This window comes from Gorilla gorilla, chromosome 19 (genome assembly GCF_029281585.2).
Source record: "Gorilla gorilla gorilla isolate KB3781 chromosome 19, NHGRI_mGorGor1-v2.1_pri, whole genome shotgun sequence".
In the NCBI taxonomy this organism is placed as follows: domain Eukaryota; kingdom Metazoa; phylum Chordata; class Mammalia; order Primates; family Hominidae; genus Gorilla; species Gorilla gorilla.
In genome coordinates, this window is record NC_073243.2 from 54,007,040 (window position 1) to 54,027,374 (window position 20,335).

Consider the following 20,335-nt stretch of genomic DNA (forward strand, 5'->3'; position numbering starts at 1 on the left):
GTGAGGTGATGCCTCGCCCTGCTTCAGCTCATGCTCGGTGGGCTGCGTCCACTGTCCTGCACCCACTGTCTGACAAGCCCCAGTGAGATGAACCTGGTACCTCAGTTGGAAATGCAGAAATCACCTGTCTTCTGCGTCGCTCACGCTGGGAGCTGTAGACTGGAGCTGTTCCTATTTGGCCATCTTGGAACCTCCCTCGATGTGCAGGTTTTAAATCCAACTGCTCATCTAAAATGGGAATGCTAGACAAAAAGATATGTGCTTTGCTGAAAAAGCAAAAGTTAAAAATCTGGCATGACAACCAGATGCCTCCAAAGGAAGAATAAGCAAATTTTGAATGGTGTTTCGAACAAAGGAGTCCTCTGAAAGGAGTTTTGAAAGGCAAGCATAGGAGATAGGAAAGGAAAGGGAATGATTTGGGCTCAGTTGCTGAGTTCAGGCTCAGAGATCTTGAATGGGAGCCTGGAGTAAACCCAGGAACATTGAGGAGAATTCTGTGATTGATTTTCAGATTGACAGTCCAGATAAATAAAGACTAGATGCAAACCAGCACTGGTTTAGAAGCAAATTATATGTTGCCTTTGAGAAAGTGCTTAGCCTTCTCCTTCTCTTGGTCAAGAAAGAGGAGAAGAGAGAAAGAGAGATGGGAGAAGAATCCTTTTTTCCTGTTCTTGACCACTCCTGAAAAAGTCTAGGCAAGCATGTTTGTCTCAGTGTTTTGTTTTGTTTTGTTTTGTTTTTTGAGATGGAGTCTCACTCTGTCACCCAGGCTGGAGTGCAATGGCATGGTCTTGGCTCACTGCAACCTCCGCCTCCTGGGTTCAAGCAATTCTCCTGCCTCAGCCTCCTAAGTAGCTGGGATTACAGACGCCCACCATCATGACCATCTAATTTTCGTATTTTTGTAGAGACAGGGTTTCACCTTTTGGCCAGGCTAGTCTTGAACTCCTGACCTCAGGTGATCTGCCTTCCTCGGCCTCCCAAAGTGCTGGGAGTACAGGCATGAGCCACTGTGCCCCACCTCTTTCAGTTTTCTTGATCACTCCTGAATAAGTCTAAGCAAGTGTGTTTGACCCCCACCTTTCTCTGCCCCTTCTTTGTGATGCTGCCTTCTTCCAACCAACCAACTCCTGAGAAAGTGTGTGACAGACCAATCCATTCTGGAGTGTGCTGTGGCCTCCATCTGTTACCCCCTAGGACAGGTTGTGCCCCCAATAACCTGAGCATCCCTTTCCTTCCACCCTTTATGGCTCCTCTTATGGACTCTACAGAAGGAAGCCCCTGGCTGAGCTTATCCAAATAATTACCCTTCACAACCATCAGTATTCTTCACCACAGGACCACCCAACTGTCCTGGGGGAGGGGGCCTCTTGCCAGAGTATGCATCCCAAGAGGGAGGACCCTTGAGTGGTATCTGGAGAGAATAGAGACTCACTTGGGCAACCACATCTGAATCAACCCTGATGTTTCCCACAACTCATTGGATCAGCTTCAGGAGGCTCTCCTCAGCTCAGCCTCCAGTGCAGCAGGCAGCTGGGCCACCACACTGAGCTCTTCCTGTCATCTCTACTCACTAACCCCACAGTGCCAGAACTAAGTAACTGTGCTGGGTACCTGATATTCATGGATTTTCCCTTTGATACCACTGTTTTGATACAAGGATATTTTAACCAAAATGGATATGGCGTCTAAAAGAAAATACAATAAGCTTGTAGCCGTTTTTTTATTACAAAACAAGCATGAGACAAACATCTCACTAATCACCAAATGTGGGACAACGTGAGAAGGTGAGGGTATGGATGCACTGAGGTCAAAGGTTGGTGCAAAAGGTGGCATATGGGTGGGGCTAAGACCACTAACCAGGAGTCACATGATTAATGCACTTGTAAATCTCTGTTGGTCATTTAATGCAGGGTCTGCTGAATTGTGTTTGAGAATTCCCTTATATCATGAATGATCTACATGTCAGATTTTCTGATTTATCTTTTAAAGTCATGATGGTTTTACCCTAATATTTACCTTCAATCCATATGTAGGTTTGTGTACTTAATAAGGGCTCTTTGTTTTCTCTTTGTGAAACCTAAGAATGGCACTTGCTCATTAATGAGCCTGTTCTTATTTTATCAGGTATATTGAGGGAGGAAAAGAAGGGAAGTCATTTCAGTATACATGAAAAGTACTTCCATTTCTAAGTGTGCTCTCAGAACTTAAGATACATGCATATAATATTCAATAGTATTCAAATTATTTTAAATTTTTCTTTTTTTTTTTTTGGAGGCAGAGTCTTGCTCTATCCCCCATCTTTTTTTTGGAGGCAGAGTCTTGCTCTATCCCCCAGGCTGGAGTGCAGTGGCACGATCTCTGCTCACTGCAACCTCCATCTCCGGGGTTTGAGTGATTCTCCTGCTCCAGCTTCCCACATAGCTGGGATTACAGGTGCCTGCCACCATGCCTGGCTAATTTTTGTATTTTTAGTAGAGACGGGTTTTTGCCATGTTGGCCAGGCTGGTCTCGAACTCCTGACCTCAGGTGATCCGCCCGCCTCAGCCTCCCAAAGTGCTGGGATTACAGATGTGAGTCACTGTGCCTGGCCTAAATTTTTCAAAAATAATTTCAAACTTATAGATATGTTGTAAAAATAAGAATCATATAAAAAAACTTGTATGCCTTTTACTCAGATTCATCTAACGTTAACATTTTGCCCCGTTTGCTTTATCATTTGCTCTTTCTGTCTCTGTCTCCCTCACTCCTTCCCTCCCTCTCTCTCTCTCTGTGTGTGTCTCTCTCCCTCAACATGTGTGTGTGCTTTTTGTTAATCTAGCATCTGCATTTTAATTTTGTCTATTGACCTAATACAGGTATACCTTGGGGATACAGTGGGTTTGTTTCCAGACCACTGCAACAAAGTGAATATTGCAAAAAGTGAGTTACACAAACTTTTGGTTTCCCAGTGCGTGTAAAAGTTAGGTTTATGCTGTACTGTAATCTATTAAGTATGCAATAGCATTTTGTCTAAAAATGTGCATACCTTATTTTAAAAATACTTTATTGCTAAAGAAAAGCTAACGATCATCTGAGCCTTCAGCCATCTTTTTGCTGGTAGAGGGTCTTGCCTCGATGTTGATGGCTGCCGACTGATCTGGGTGGTGGCTGCTGAAGGTTGGGGTAGCTATGGCAAGTTCTTAAAATAAGACAAAAATAAAGTTTGCTGCTTCAATTGACTCCTTCTTTCATAAAAGATGTATCTGTATGTAACATGTGATATGGTTTGATAGCATTTTACCCACCGTAGAAATTCTTTCAAAACTGGAGTCAATTCTCTCCAACCGTACCACTACTTTATCAACTAAATTTATGTAATATTCTAAATCCTTTGTTGTCATTTCAACAATATTCACAGCGTCTTCACCAGGAGTAGATATGATCTCAAGAAATCACTTCCTTTACTCATCCCTAAGAAGCAACTCTTCATCCATTCAAGGTTTATCATGAGATTGCAGCAATTTAATCATATCTTCAGGCTTCACTTCTAACTCTAGTTCTCTTGCTATTTCCACTACATCTGCAGTTACTTCCTCTACTGAAGTTTTGAACTCCTCTAAGACTTCTTCAAAACTCCTGTTTGGAGAGTTTAAATTAACTTCTTCCAAACCTGAATCATGAAATTTTTTTTTTTTTTTTTTGAGACGGAGTCTCGCTCTGTCACCCAGGCTGGAGTGCAGTGGCACAATCTCGGCTCACTGCAAGCTCTGCCGCCTGGGTTCACGCCATTCTCCTGCCTCAGCCTCCCAAGTAGCTGGGACTACAGGTGCTCCCCACCACGCCCGGCTAATTTTTTTTGTATTTTTAGTAGAGATGGGGTTTCACCATGTTAGCCAGGACAGTCTCAATCTTCTGACTTCATGATCCACCTGCCTCGGCCTCCCAAAGTGCTGGGATTACAGGCGTGAGCCACGAATCATGAATGTTTTTAAGGGTATCTTGAATAGTTAATTCTTTCCAGAGTTTTTCTATTTTTTTTTATTTTCTCTGGCAGAAACTAATAGAGCAAAGGTTTTCAATTTACTTTGCCCAGATCCATCAGAGGAATCATTATCTATGGAGGCTATAGCCTTGCAAAATGTATACCATAAATAACAAAACTTGAAAGTCAAAATTACTCCTTGATCCATGGGCTGCAGAATGGATCCTGTGTTACAGGCATGAAAACAACATTAATCTCCTTGTACATCTCTATCAGAGCTCTTGCTTAGAAAAAATGATTCATTTCAAAATATTACTGCTCATTGACAATGTATTGTCAGTATTGTTTTGAAAGGAACTTTTCTTTCTGACCAGTAGGTCTCAATAGTAGGCTTAAAATATTCAGTAAACCATGTTGTAAATAGATTTGCTATCATCCAGGCTTTGTTATTCCATTTACAGAGCAGAGGCAGAGTAGATTTAACATAATTGTTAAGAGACTTCAGGTTTTGGAATGGTAAATGAGCACTGGCTTCAACTCCAAGTCATCAGCTGCATTAGCCCCTAACAAGAGTCCTTTGAAGCATTGAAGCTGGGTAGTGACATCCCTTCTCCAGCTATGAAAGTCCTAGGTGGCATCTTCTCCCAATAGAAGGCTGTTTTATCTACATTGAAAATCTGTTGTTTACTATAGCCACGTTCATCAATGACCTTAGCTAGATCTGCTGGATAACTTGTTGCAGCTTCTCCAACAGCACTTGCTGCTTCACTTCCATTTTTGTGTTATAGAGATGGCTTCTCTCCTTAAACCTCATGAAACAACCTTTGCTAGCTTCAAACTTTTATTTTTCATCTTCCTCATTTCTCTCAGACTTCATGGACTTGAAGAAAGTTAGGGGCTTCCTCTGGATTAGGCTTTGGCTTAAGGAAATATGGTGGCTAGATTGGTCTTTTATCCAGGCCACTAAAACTTTCTCCATATCTGCAATAAAGCTGTTTCTCTTTCTTACCATTCATGTGTTCACTGGAGTAGCACTTTTAATTTCCTTCAAGAACTTTTCTTTGCATTCACAACTTGACTAACTGACACAAGAGGACTCGTTTCTGGTCTGTTTTAGCTTTCAACATGCCTTCCTCATTGAGCTTAATCATTTCTAGCTTTTGATTTAAAGTGAGAGACTTGTGACTCTTCCTTTCACTTGAATATTCAAAGACCATTGTAGGGTTATTAGTTGGCCTAATTTCAATATTGTTGTGTCTCAAGGAATGAGGAGGCCTGAGGAGAGGGAGAGAGATGGGGGATTGGTTGGTCAGTGGAGCAGTCAGAGAACATATTTATCCATTTAAGTCCACCATCTTCTGTGGATGCGGTCCATGGGACCCAAAACAATTACAATAGTAACATCAAAGATCACTGATGACAGGTGACCATAACAGATATGATAATAATATATATTATATAGAGTATAAAATATTCACATCTATTTCCTTATACTTATTTCCTAATTATGAAATTAATACTACCTTTTTCAAAAAATTCAAGCAATACATAAATGAATACAGCATAGAAAGTGTTACACTCCTTTAACTAGCAAAGAGCTATGTTCTTCAGCATCTCTTAACCCCAGCCTATTCCCAGCTTCTCAGCCACCAAGATGTATTCATGACAATTCACCCTCCATGCCAGGGTTGGGGAATCACCTCCAAAGAGAAAAAGGAGATCTGGCCAAGAATACTAGCCAGTACTCCTAATTAAAAGAAGAGCTATCACTCTGGGTTATTAAGCAGTTCCCATGTACCAGGCACTGTGCTATGCTCTTTCTTCCTATTATCTCACTTAATCCGTGCCACAGACTTTGAGACAGATTCCATTTTTAGTCCATCTGAGGTTATATAACTTGCCCAAGGACACACAGGACAAAGGACAAGGCTGTCATGTTAACTCAGGCTTCTGACCCCCAAGCCCTCCCACACTCCTCTTCATACCAAGATATACTTTCTAGATTCTGACAGTCCACCCGATCAACCCCTTTCTGACACCTAGCACGAGAAGGAAAAGGTGATGGTGGCTAGAGTCCTCAGCAGAGTGCCCGACTCCCTCTGTGATTTGCTCAAGGTGGGCTGGCAGGGACAACAGCCATCACTGTGGCTCCACTGGGCTGGGCTTCCCTTTGGAATGAGCTCTGCTAAGAGGCCTCAGCTCAGTGTGACAGCCCCACCTCTTCCAGAGAGGATTCAGTCTCCATGGCAGTCTGCCCTTGGAGCAAAGAATGGCCCCAGCATCCCAGGAGGAGGAGAAGGAGGTTAAAAGGGTGAAATATAACCGGAGGAACTGATGTGATGCAAACTAGAGATTGCCAAGGCCAGGGCTTGGCTTTTATCACGGAAGCTTCTGAAGGTGGGTTGTTGTTTACCTACTCAGCACATTTGTTCTATGCAGCAACAAGTGGAACTTTCTCCAAGAGAGTTCAGAGATCTCTAACCCTGTAGACAAGGTCACACAAAAACAACAGTTGATTAAAAAAAAAAAAAAGAATTCTTTCAGCCTTGGCATCTTGCTCTTTGGTTGTGGGCCCATCAACTCTACCCTTAGACCACTCCTGGGATCTTCAATTCACCACAGTAAATCAGCACACAGTCTGCTATTTTAAAAAACTGTAAGAGGTGCACCTGAAATTCACCCAGATTGACACTTTTATCCGTCTGATCACTTAACATTATTTTTAAAATGGCATCCTAGAGTTCTGGCCACAACTGGGCTGGCCCAGCAGGGACCACTGAATATACAGTGGAGTTGAGATAGGTTGGTTGGTTTCAGGTGGCCACAGCAGGAATCAATTTAAGGATGGATCCTGGAAGTGTTTCATCTTAGAATAGCAGTCCCTTTAGAATTAGAAGGAATCTTAGTGAATATACAACCCAGCACCTTCACTGTTTATATGTGAAGACTGAGACATAAAGGGATTAGCAATGGTACAGTGGAGTAAATCCCGTGGCCACTGGAGCTGACTGGACACTCAGATCCCAGTGCTGCTGCTTACTGTGTGCTCCAGCTGGTGATATATTTATCCCTTGCTTTCCTCACCTTGTAAGTTAAGATGATTATACTACAAAAGATTGTTTGAAACTGTTGGTGTAGTTTATAGGATCGTTGTAAAGATGATTACAGCCATCCTCAGAGGATTGTTATAAAGATTTAATGAAGTAATGCATACAAAGTATCTGGCACCACGCCGGGCCCACAGAATCACTTAGTAAGTGCTAGTGATTATTATAAATGACTCACCTAAGGTCACATGGATGACTGGTCTCCCCAGGTCAAGTGAACATCCCACACTCCAAGCCTTCGCTTCCTCTGTAATGAATTCGTGGCAGAGCACCCTGATATTGTTTGGCTGTGCCCCCACCCAAATCTCACTTTGAATTGTAATAATCCCCATGTGTCAAGAGCAGGGCCAGGTGGAGATAATCGAATCATGGGGGTGGTTTCCCCCATACTGTTCTTGTGGTAGTGAATAAGACTCACAAGATCTGATGGTCTTATAAATGGGAGTTCCCCTGCACAAGCTCTCTTGCCTGACACCATGTAAGATGTGCCTCTGCTTCTCCTTTGCCTTTCACCATGATTGTGAGGCCTCCCTAGCCATGTGGATGAGTCCATCAAACATCTTTCCTTTATAAATTACCCAGTCTCGGATATGTCTTTATTAACAACATGAGAACAGACTAATACACAGCTCTTTTTCATTTGGAAGTTGGAAGAGATGGAATTGCCTGAGCAGGTAAACCACATCAGAAGGAAATTAATCCTTCAGGGACACTCATAGGCTTTGCAGTGCTTCTGCTTTCCCTGCCCTCTGGTCCTGGTGTTCTGTCTTCCGAGACTATGATGCCTTCTGGATAAAACTCTCCCTTTGCTCGTAAGCCAGCCTATCTGTTTACTTCCATCTGCCATGCTAGTCTCAGGCAAGTTTCTGGGCTCTTTGCTGCTCTAGTAATCTATCTAGTTTTGAAGCAGAATCTCACTATTTTAATTATTACAGTTTTATATGTTGTACTATTCGATAGAGGAAATCTCCCTCAATATTGTTTTTTTTTTCAATTTTATTGGATATTCTTACCTACTTTTTGTTTGTTGTTTTGTTTGTTTTTGCTTTTAGAATGGTAATATATTCACACACTTTTAAGGTATTAAAAATGTCCGATGAGTAATCCATCCCCGCTCCTACCTTCAGTGGTCCAATTCCCTTCCCTGGAAGCAAAATATTGTAACCAATGTCTTATGCATCCTTCCAGAGAGATTCAGTGTACTAATAAGCAAATACTTAAATATATTCTTTTGTTTTCTTTAAAACATAATTATCTATTTATTTTTACAAATAAAAGTTAATGTTTTCCTGACACCTCCTCCCAAACAATTGTTGGAACTTTGATTGAAATGAGAGTAAACATATTTTAATCTGGTAATAATTAAAATTGTATATACTCTTTAGTCCTCCTGTCTAGGACTATGGTATGCATTTCCATAAATCCAACTTTTCTGTTATATCCCACAATAAAGTTTTTATCCAGAAGGCATCTTAGACTCAGAAGATAGAACACCAGGACCACAATATAGTTTTTCTCATTTAAATTATGATATTTTGGTGAGGTTTATTCCTGGGTGTTTTATATTTTCATGTAATGAATTATTTCCCCCCTTATGTTATTTAATATAGAACTATCTAGTTTTATATATATTTTTAAATCTAACTTAATTGAATCTTATTAATTCTACTTATTCTATGCATAATTCCCATGTGCTGTCTGATAGATAATTAAATCATTCAAACCCTGATGGTCAGTGCCACATAGTGGTTGAGAACCCCGGCTTCAGGCCAGATGGACTGGTTTCAAATCCTGTCATTTAATAGCTGTGCAACTCTGGGAAAGTTGTTGAACCTTTCTGTGCTTCAATTTTCTCATCTTTAAATGGAGCGGAGGGGTTAAATACTATCTACTTCATAAAGTTGCTGAAACAAATAAATGGCCTAATTCCAATGAAATTGTTAGGACAGTGCCTGAAAGAAAATTCGTCTGTAAAAGTTAGCTATTAATAAATTATTATTATTTTGCTCTTCCTTTATAATTATTACATTTCATTTCTTTTTGCTTCATATCTTACTGCATTTGTTAGAATTTGTCTTATTTTTTCCCTTCTCTATTGTTTCACTATTACGTATAATGTTTGCAACTGGTTTGAAATAGATAAGCACTTTTTATCTGTTTATCTTATAGGGGTCAAATTTCATAAATGCCTTTCTGGTGTTTGCTCATACAATCACTTATTTTTCCTTTGTTCTATTGGTATGACATATTTTATTAATAGATATCCTCCAACCAAAGTATCTTTATATTCTAGAATAAACTGTATTTGGCCATGATGCATTATTTTATTTCAATACCCAACTGAAATTGATCCATAGGTATGTGTGTGTGTGTGTGTGTGTGTGTGTGTGTGTCTTTACCAGTTTATGCTAATCTTAGAAAATAAATTTTAAAAATTTTACTTTTTTTCTGTGCTTCAATATGAGAACTATTTGTCCCTTGGCCATTTGATATTTATCTTAATGTTTTAAAAGAACTTGTTCAACCTTACTTTAGAATATTTGTGCTATTACCACTAGCCTTAATTCCCTCCCTGTTGTACAGCCAGCCAATTGTTCACAGGTGTGCTTCCAATTTTGGGTTAATAGTTAAAGCTTATTTTTGCTACAGTGAGTATAAACTCTAGCACAATGATGTGTCAGGCAAAACACCATGCCACACAGCTTGTGCAACAGGGTGGAAAGAAGGGTACGAGCTGCCGTGAGTCAGTGAGAATGGAATGTGAAAATGTGGAATGTCCATCCAGCACCAAAAAGAGGTCACAAGTTCACTGGAATATATGAGGGCTTTGTGTCTGAGTGAAAGAGTGCTTCCAGACCACAGTGCACAGGAGTCAGAGGGCGGGATCCAAGGCCTGACAGGCTGCAGCCTTACCTGGGTTTTACCAATTGCCACCTGTGCAAGTTTGGATAAGTCACTTTGTTTCTACTCTGTACCTCAGTTTCCTCATCCATAAAATGGGAATAATTGTAGTACCTACCTCAACCTCATACAGTGAGAATTAAAAGAGTCAATTTCTAGGAAGCGCTTACACAGTGCTGGGCATACAGTGAGATACAGTGAGCTCTATGTTAAGTGCTGGCCATCATTAAGACTGTTACTCAGGCATTGAAACGGTCCTGAAAAGATCACATGAGCAATGCAGTACCAGCGGGTGCTTTTATAGAGACTCGGAGATACTGTTGTTCTGTAGAAGTAATCGTGTAGCAATCTTCACTAACTTTAGGGTTATTCTGAGTCTTTTAATTCCTTCAGATGTGCTACCAACAATTCTAGAAGCTAAGAACTTTGACTGGGGACCTACCACAAGACTTATGGAGTGTGCCTGAAATGGCCTTTGGCTGTACCCCCAAATTCACGCACACCAGTACAGAGAGGGTATATCTGGGGTCCCCGCTCCCCAAGCCACAGTTCCAGTGAACAGGCTATAGGAGGAGCCTCCTCTAAAGTGTCAGTAATGATTGAGTATATATAAGGTTGCCATTACAATTAAGCAAGGAAAGGGAGAATTAACTAATAACTGACTATTTTGAAAAAAATTGATTGCAGAATACAAAAAGAAAGTTTACAAATTTATATTAAGTACAATTCAATATCAAATAAATAAGCACAAGGTTTCATAAAGTTATTTCTAATCATAAAAGCAGTGAAATCAATTTAAAAATGCAGTATCCATAGATTTTGACTATATAAATGCTGAAAAGATATTTTTTTTACCAACAAAACCAAACTGAGAACTTAATTGGCAAACAGGGAAAGGTAACTGTAGCATTATAACAGATGAAGGGTTAGTGTCTTTACTGTATATAAAGCACTTTCTTTTTTTTTTTTTTTTTTTTTTTTTGAGACAGAGTCTCGCTCTGTCGCCCAGGCTGGAGTGCAGTGGCGCAATCTCGGCTCACTGCAAGCTCCGCCTCCCGGGTTCACACCTTTCTCCTGCCTCAGCCTCCTGAGTAGCTGGGACTACAGGCGCCCGCCACTGCACCCGGCTAATTTTTTGTATTTTTAGTAGAGACGGGGTTTCGCCGCGGTCTCGGTCTCCTGACCTCGTGATCCGCCCACCTCGGCCTCCCAAAGTACTGGGATTACAGGCTTGAGCCACCGCGCCCGGCCTATAAAGCACTTTCAAATCAATTGGGTAGAGACAATAGAAAGGATACCAACAGATAATTCATAAAATGGACATAAACATAAAAATACTTCTCTCTCAGGAATAAAAGAAAAAAATGACCGTTTCGGGGGTGGTGGCACACGCCTGTAGTCCCAGCTACTCAGGAGGCTGAGGTGGAAAAATAGCTTGAAATCGGGAGGCAGAGGCTGCAGTGAGCTGAGATTGTGCCACGGCACTCCAGCCTGGGCGACAGAACGAGACTCCATCTCAAATTTTAAAAAAAGAAAAAAATGACCATTGAAAATAATCACTATTGTCCTTTCACATCAGCATTAATTTTTTTTAATTATAAAGCACACTATCACTGATAATGGGGTGAAGTGTGCTCTCAAGCACTGCTTGGGAGTGTGTATTGGTCCAACCTTTCTAGAGGGCAGTTTCACAAAGAGTCAAATCCATTGACTTCCAAGTTCCTTTCTAGGAATGTGTCCAAAGGAAATAATCACAAATGCACAAAAGGATATACATGTAGCCGGGCGTGGTGGCTCACGCCTGTAATCCCAGCACTTTGGGAGGCCGAGGCGGGTGGATCACGAGGTCAGGAGATCGAGACCATCCTGGCTAACACAGTGAAACACCGTCTCTACTAAAAATACAAAAATTATCCAGGCGTGGTGGCGGGCGCCTGTAGTCCCAGCTAGTCGGAAGGCTGAGGCAGGAGAATGGCGTGAACTCAGGAGGCGGAGCTTGCAGTGAGCCGAGATCGCGCCACTGCACTCTGGCCTGGGCCAAAGAGTGAGACTCCATCTCAAAAAAAAAAAAGATATACATGTAAAAATGTTTTGGTATTATTCAGAATAGCAACAGAACTTATAATCACAAAAAGTAAGCTATTGAAATGCCCAGTAATGAGAAAATAATTATATTAGTAATGCTGAGTCCAGTCCATGGGATTTTATGTCACATTTTACAGGCAACATTTTCAAATTTTATCTTATGACATGGGTAAATGTTTATAATCTAATATTAAGTGGCCAGCAGCGATGGCTCATGCCTGTAATCCCAGCTCTTTGGGAGGCCGAGGCAGGTAGATCACTTGAGGCCAAGAGTTTGAAACCAGCCTGCCCAACATGGCATAACCCTGTCTCCACTCAAAATACAAAAATCAGCAAGATAGGTAGTGCATGCCTGTCCTCGCAGCTACTCAGGAGGCTAAGGCAGGAGAATTGCTTGAACCCAGGAGGTGGACGCTGCAGTGAGCCAAGATCACACCACTGCATTCCAGCCTGGGTGACAGAGCGAGACTCTGACTCAAAAAAAAAAAAAAAAAAATTAAGTGAAAAAGAGCAAAAAACAAAACTATACAGTCATGTACCTCATAGTGACATTTCGGTCAACAATGTACTACAAATATGATGGTGGTTCCATAAGATTATGATGGAACTGAACATTTTCTGTCACCTATTGACATCGTAGCCATCATAATGTCATGGCACAACACATTATCCAGGTGTTTGTGATGATGCTGGTATAAACAAATCTACTGCATTGCCAGTTGTTTAAAAAAAGCACACACAGGACTGGGCGCGGTGGCTCACGCCTGTAATCCAGCACTTTGGGAGGCCAACGCGAGCAGATCACCTGAGGTCAGGAGTTCAAGACCAGACTGGCCAACATGGCAAAACCCATGTCTTCTAAAAATACAAAATTAGCTGGGCATGGTGGCGGGTGCCTGTATTCCCAGCTACTCGGGAGGCTAAGCCAGGAGAATCACTTGAACCCGGGAGGTGGAGGTTACAGTGAGCCGAGATGGTGCCACTGCACTCCAGCCTGGGTAACAGAGTGAGACTCTGTCAAAAATAAATAAATAAATAATTTTTTATAAAAGCACATACAATTATGTACAGTACATTAATACTTTATAGTGATCTATGCTACTAGTTTATTTACTGTACTATAGTTTTATCATTATTTATACACCTCTTACTTTTTTTTTAAGCTATTTTTTAAGTGAACAAGAAGGTCCCTCAGGAGGTATTCCAGAAGAAGGCATTGTTCTCATAGGAGATGACAGTTTTGTGCATGTTACTGTCCCTGAAGAGCTTCCAGTGGGACAAGATGTGAAGGTGGAAAATAAGTTACTGAAGATCCTGACCCTGTGTAGGCCTAGGCTAATGTGTGTGTGTTTTTGTCTTAGTTTTTAACAAAAATATTTAGAAAATGAAAATAAATAAATCATTTTAAAAATAGAAAAAACTTAAAGGATAAGGATATAAAGAAAATATTTTTGTTCAACTGTACAATGTGTTTGTTTTCAGTGCTATTACAATAGAGCCAAAAAGTTGAAACAAATTTTAAGAGTTAATAGAGTAAAAATGTTATAGTAAGCTAAGATTAATTTATTATAGAAGAAAACATTTGTTTATAAATGTAGTGTAAGCTGAGTGTGCAGTGTTTATAAAGTCTACAGAAGTGCACAGTAATGTCCTAGGCCTTCACATTCAATCACCACTCACTCATTGACTCACCCAGAGCAACATCCCGTCCTGCAAGCTCTATTTATGCTATGTGCCCTACACTAGTGTACCACATTTTATCGTCTATACCATATTTTTGCTTTACCTTTACTACGTTTAGATACACAAATACTGTGGTAGAATTGCCTACAGTATTCAGTACAGTAACATGCTGTACAGGATGGCAGCCTAGGAGTAATAGGCTGTACCATGTAGTCTGGGTGTGTAGTGGGCTATACCATCTAGGTTTGTGTAGATACACTCTATGATGTTCTCATAACGACAAAATCACCTACTGACAGGTTTCTCAGAACTATCCCTGGCATTAAGTGACTTATGACTATACATAGTGTGATTATATTTTTGTAAATAAAAAATACATGTAACTTCAGCACTGTGCTCAGAACAGTTGGTGGTAGTTAAATGTTAAAATCTTTCTATGCCCTCAGATCAACAAGGATTTCTCCATTCTCACTGCTCTAATCATTCCTCAGGAACACAGACATAAGACCAGCAAGTACAAAGTCATCTACCCTGCCTAGATGTTAGGCCTGTTTCCATCCTGTTCCAGGCCCCTGAAAAGGCAGTTGTTACATGCTCATAATATCATCCTTGACCCAGTCCCTTCTCATGGAAGGGAACTTCCAAGGGGGGAAGGGGAGGAGAGGGTAGAAGGGCGATTCACTTAGTAAGTGAGCAACAAAATGGCCTTGGTGTTAGCCAAACTCACACAGCATCTTCGAGACTTTCAGTCATTTCTTCAGGTTCTATCATTGTATCCCAGCCCATAGGAAGATCACACTGTGGGAGATGTAATATTTGCACTGCTAGCCGGTCCACCAGCCCTGCCACCCCGGCAGACGCTACCTGCCACTGTCCTAATCCCTGAAAGCTGTACCCACCTCAGGCAGTAGCACCTTTCAGAGCTTCCTCCTGTTCTTTGTTTCCTGGCCTTGCAGCTGTGAGGACCTTTTAACCACTTTGCCTTCTCCTCAGGAACTTGCCTTGTTCTTCTTGTGGCCTTTGGGTTAGTCACCACCCATTTTCAGCCATGCTCATTTGGAGTGCAGAATGGGAAACAAGAGACAGTTCAGATTCTGCTGGTGGGGGTTGTGGGGGGGATGGAAAGAGCAGAGGTACACAACTATGCACTATGAAACAACCAGACCCTTCAGGCTTCTGAGCTCACCTACCGCTAACACTTCTCCCCACTCCTCCATTGCATGATGCAGGGGCTCCGTAAAGGAGGTGGGGTAGGATGCAAACCCATCCTGCAGCATAAGTCAAGTGTATGCAACATACCAAAATTTCAGTGATCACTTTTGAGTTTATATTTTCTTCTTATCTGTGTTTTCATAATTTTTGTAATCCAGTCATTCGGGAACTACTGCCAATCTATGACTGTATGGAAAGCATACTCATATACTTTAAAGGGTCAGTAAAATTTTTAAGGCAATTTAAAGAAGGAATGTGGAAATGCATCATTGAGGCCAGAAGCAGTGGCTCATGCTTGTAATCCCAGCATTTTAGGAGGCTAAGGGAGGAGAATCACTTGAGCCCAGGAGTTTGAGACCAGCCTGGCCAACATGGTGAAGCCCCATGTCTACTAAAAATACAAAAAATTAACCAGTCATGGTGGTGTACATCTGTAGTCCCAGCTACTCGGGAGGCTGAGGTAAGAGGGTCATCTGAGCCCAGGAAGTTGAGGCTGCAGTGAACTGTGATGGCACCACTGAACTCCAGCCTGGGCGACAGGAGTCAGACTCTGTCTCCAGGGGAAAAAAAAAAAACAAGAAAGAAAGAAAAAAAAAGCATCAGCGATGAAGAAAAAACAGAGTTCAGAAAAGGAAGGCACCCCTGGAAGACCAGTTGACAGAATGCAGCCACTACAGGGTGTCAGGGATAACTCAAAGCTCAGGGACTCCAGGGCAATAGACTTGTTCAGTCTCCGACATTTGAGCCAGCCACCCAAATTACACTTCTTTTCTTAAACTATTTTCAGGAGACCAAGGCACTAGGGGCAGTTTTATAAGTGGGCACAGTAGAGGGCCACAAGGAGGGTGCCTTTTAAAAGATCCAAGGAAGACCCCCTTCTCCAAATCTCCCCCAGCCCAACAGTCATTGTTCATCAATGATGGATGATTCACTGTTTGGTTCTCCACAGATGCTAGCTAGACATGCAGAATATCAATCATGAAAGGAAACTTAGAGATCAACCTTCTACTCAATACAGCTGTCTCCTCAAGAACACTGCCAAGATGGGTTTGGTCAGAACCTGCTTAAACACAGATAGTGATAAGGAGCGCACTAGCTTGCGAGGTAATTGCCTCTGTATCTGAACAGCTCTAGTCATTCAAAAGTCTTATTAATTCCAACTTCTACCCACCAGAACTAGTTCTTCCCTGTGGATTTACAGAAAACAAGTCTAGCCCAGGTGCAGTGGCTCACACCTGTAATCCTAGCACTTTGGGAGGCTGAGGCAGGTGGATCACTTGAGGTCAAGAGTTCAAGACCAGCCTGACCAATATGGTGAAACCCCATCTCTACTAAAAATACAAAAATAAGCTGGGCGTGGTGGCAGGCACCTGTAATCCCAACTACTCAGGAGGCTGAGGCAGGAGAATCATTCGGACCCAGGAAGCGGAGCTTGCAGTGAGCCAAGATCATGCCAATGTACTCCATCCTGGGCAACAGAGTGAGACTCTGTCTCAAAAGAAAAAAAAGAAAGAAAAGAAAACAAGTCTAAACTCTCTTCCAGCTTTTTCAAAATTGAAAACAGCTATCATGTTCAACTGAACATGAACATTCTGCTCTGCTCCAGGCTAAACAAACCAATTCCTCATTTTCCAGAGTTGGCAGTTACAATGGCAAATGCCTGACTCCAACACCTGCCATTCCTGGAAAGTGAGAGGTAGGTGGAGTCATGTATTTGATTCAGAAGAAAGTAAGGAAGATTGGAGGAAGGATGGTTTCATAACAACACTTAACTTACTTTTCAATTTCCAAAAGCCAGCAAGGCTAGCATAATCCTTCATAAAATTAAAGATTTCTACCTACCTGTATTAGTCCATTCTCATGCTGCTACAAAAAAACTACCCAAGACTGGGTAATTTATAAAGGAAAGAGGTTTAATTGACTCACAGGTCTGCAGGGTCGGGGAGGCCTCAGGAAACTTACAATCATGGCAGAAGAAGCAGCAAATGCATCCTTCTTCACATGGCAGCAGGAAGGAGAAGTGCCAAGCAAAGGGGGAAAATCCCCTTATAAAACCTTCCTTACACCTTATACAAAAATTAATTCAAGATGGATTACAGAATTATATGTTAGACCTAAAACTATGAAAACCCTAGAAGAAAACCTAGGCGATACCATTCAGGACATAGGCACGGGCAAGGACTTCATGTCTAAAACACCAAAAGCTATGGCAACAAAAGCCAAAATTGACAAATGGGATCTAATTAAACTAAAGAACTTCTGCGCAGCAAAAGAAACTACCATCAGAGTGAACAGGCAACCTACAAAATGGGAGAAAATGTTTGCAATCTACTCATCTGACAAAGGGCTAATATCCAGAATCTACAATGAACTCAAACAAATTTACAAGAAAAAAGCAACCCCACCAAAAAGTGGGCAAAGGATATGAACAGACACTTCTCAAAAGAAGACATTTATGCAGCCAAAAAGCACATGAAAAAATGCTCATCATCACTGGCCATCAGAGAAATGCAAATCAAAACCACAATGAGATACTGTCTCACACCAGTTAGAACGGCAATCATTAAAAAAACACAACAGGTGCTGGAGAGGATGTGGAGAAACAGGAACACTTTTACACTGTTGGTGGGACCATAAACTAGTTCAACCATTGTGGAAGTCAGTGTGGCGATTCCTCAGGGATCTAGAACTAGAAATACCATTTGACCCAGGCATCCCATTACTGGGTATATACCCAAAGGACTATAAATCATGCTGCTATAAAGACACATGCACATGTATGTTTATTGTGGCACTATTCACAATAGCAAAGACTTGGAACCAACCCAAAGGTCCAACAATGACAGACTGGATTAAGAAAATGTGGCACATATACACCATGGAATACTATGCAGCCATAAAAAATGATGAGTTCATGTCCTTTGTAGGGACATGGATGAAGCTGGAAACCATCATTCTCAGCAAACTATCGAAAGGACAAAAAACCAAACACCGCATGTTCTCACTCATAGGTGGGAATTGAACAATGAGATCACATGGACACAGGAAGGGGAACATTACACACCGGGGACTGTTGTGGGGAGGGATAGCATCAGGAGATATACCTAATGCTAAATGACGAGTTAGTGGGTGCAGCACACCAACATGGCACATGTATACATATGTAACAAACCTGCATGTTGTGCACATGTACCCTAAAACTTAAAGTATAATAATAATAAAATTAAATTAAATTTTAAAAAAAACCATCAGATCTCATAAGAACTCACTATTATGAGAACAGCAGCATGGGGGAACCACCCCCATGATCTAATCACCTCCCACGAGGTCCCTCCGCCAACATGTAGGGATTACAATTCGGTTTACAATTCAAGATGAGATTTGGGTGGGAACACAGAGCCAGACCATATCACTGCCTAATTACCAAAGTATTTCTTGACATAATATTTTAACATCAGAAAAGTTTCCACAAAACCCCAGTGGGTGAGAAAGCCCATCTGAGCAGAACATGTATACTAAATTAATCAGTAAATGTGTATATTGCCTCCATCCTAAAGGCCCCATACATAAAGATTAAGATATTTTTAAGAATTAATATTATTAAAATAAAGATGCATTCTATAAAAGTGCATTCTAAGAGGCATCTTTACTGAATTTCAACACAGAAACACTCCTTAAAACAGGAAATTCCATTCCCCAGGTCCTCTTCATGCGGGAGAGACGCTCAACATGAAATGCCATTCACAGCTCAGAAAACCTACCCCCGCAAGAGCACAGAGATGCTAACATTCAAAGAAACACAACATGTGTTGCATCACGAATTTGGATAGGAAGAAAGATCTGATTGCAGTCAGATATTTACCCTTGAGATAATATTGTTGCAAGACTTCCTCCCCACAGAATGAAATCTCTTCTTTTCCACTCCCACGGTATGAAGGTCACTTTGCATGTTTGTTCCCTCAACTGGTACATGTGGAAAGTTCGGAGCTATTTTTCCCTTTAAAATGTTAGAAAGAAACTCTCTTCTTCTCATATGACTGACACTTTCTAAAACACTCTTATCATCTCAGGCAATACACCCTGAGGGACTGGAGAAGACATGAGAAATGGTAAAAATGTTTCTGCTCACAAAATTACTACTGCCTGCTGCACAAGGCAAAGGGTCTCGTTTAAGAGCAAGAAGACACAAGTGCCTATCTATGTCAAAGTAGTAATTTGGATAATAGTAACAACAGGCACACTTTGTTTTTTTTTTCTTTAACTTTCATTTTAAGTTCAAGGGTACATGTGTAGGATGTGCAGGTTTGTTACATAGGTAAACGTGTGCCATGGTTGTTTGCTGCACAGATAATCCCATCACCTAAATATTAAGCTCGGCATCTATTAGCTCTTCTTCCTGATGCTCCCCCTCTCCCCACACCACCCCCTCTGACAGGCTCCAGTGTGTATTGTTCCTCTCCATGTGTCCATGTGTTCTCATCATTCAGTTCCCACTTATCAGTGAGAACATGTGGTGTTTGCTTTTCCGTTCCTGCATTAGTTTGCTGAGGATAATGGCTTCCCACTCCATCCATGTCCCTGCAAAGGACATGACCTCGTTCTTTTTTATTGCTGCATAGTATTCCATGGTGCATATGTATCACATTTTCTCTATCCAATTTATCACTGATGGGCATTTAGGTTGATTCCATATTTTTGCTAACAGTGAATAGTGCTGCTATTGTGATATGCATGCAAGTATCTTTATAATAGAATGATTTCTATTCCTTGGGGTATATACCTAGTAATGGGATTGCTGGGTCAAATGGTATTTCTGCCTCTTGGTCTTTGAGGAATCACCCCACTAATTAACACACTTTGAATATTTACTCTGGGCCAGGCACTGCTTTAAGCACTTCATATGAATTAATTCATTTAGCTCTCAGAACAGCCCTAAGGGGGAGGCACTATTCTTATCCATTTGGCAAGTGAAGAACGGACATAGAGATGTTAAGCAACTTGCCTAAGGTCACATAGCTAGCAGGTAAGTGGCAGTGCCAGAATCCGACTCTAGAGGTGAGGCCCCAGAGCTTGTGCTCTTACCATTTTTCTATATGTATGCTTTGTGTCACCTGATATATTTGAAAAAAGTCACATGAGACTAATTTTGTTTCAATGCCAGCCAGCTGTATCAATGACCTTTAACTTGTTCTTGCATGGCCAAAGAGTTCCAGATTGACTCAGGGCCCAGGTGAAGGTCCACAGAGACTCTTTATTACCAGTGGGTGGCAATGTTGTCCCATGAAGCCATCGTGGTGCAGTGTAAGGCCTGGCATGCCCCTTAAAGGTGGAAAGACGCCACTTTGTGGATAGGTCATTCTGGGTACCCCTAAGAATGCAGTTT

The 20,335-nt window shown here is 41.4% G+C and overlaps 1 long non-coding RNA gene across 2 annotated transcripts in view; it reads right to left on the bottom strand.

The window, feature by feature from the left end:
* Positions 1-1,709: 1,709 nt before the first annotated feature.
* LOC129528148 (uncharacterized) overlaps positions 1,710-20,335 on the bottom strand; it is a 92,167-nt gene continuing 73,541 nt past the window's right edge. For both annotated transcript variants that reach the window (XR_008673375.2, XR_010131765.1), the window contains exon 3: positions 1,710-5,239. This is a non-coding gene — a long non-coding RNA (uncharacterized lncRNA). The remainder of the gene's footprint in view (positions 5,240-20,335) is intronic.